Source organism: Eimeria mitis, genomic scaffold (genome assembly GCF_000499745.2).
Source record: "Eimeria mitis Houghton genomic scaffold, Emh_scaff3548, whole genome shotgun sequence".
Lineage (NCBI taxonomy): Eukaryota > Apicomplexa > Conoidasida > Eucoccidiorida > Eimeriidae > Eimeria > Eimeria mitis.
This window is the reverse complement of record NW_013571892.1, coordinates 3,075-3,318: the sequence shown is the minus strand read 5'-3', so window position 1 is coordinate 3,318 and position 244 is coordinate 3,075. Positions and strand designations below refer to the sequence as shown.

General features: G+C 56.1%; 1 protein-coding gene across 1 annotated transcript in view; it reads left to right on the top strand.

Moving 5' to 3' along the window:
* The window catches only part of EMH_0067140 (uncharacterized protein), a gene marked incomplete at both ends in the record, with an annotated part of 3,195 nt that overhangs the window by 853 nt on the left and 2,098 nt on the right, over window positions 1-244 (top strand). The window lies entirely within an intron of this gene.

Genomic DNA, 244 nt, shown 5'->3' with positions numbered 1-244 from the left:
CTGTGCCTACGCGAAACGCACGCTGCAAAACGCTCGGTGCCATTCTCCAAATGCCGTGTCAACACGTCCGCCATATCACCCTACCGTCGCCGCCGCACGTACAGGGCACGGACAACAAGTCCGTGTTGCCGCTATTCATCCAGTCACCACCAACCTCAGTGCCTGAGTGTCACCACTGCTCCTGCACGTGAACACTCAAAACAAACACACTTCCTGAACCACCATGCGAGTAGCGCGACAAAAA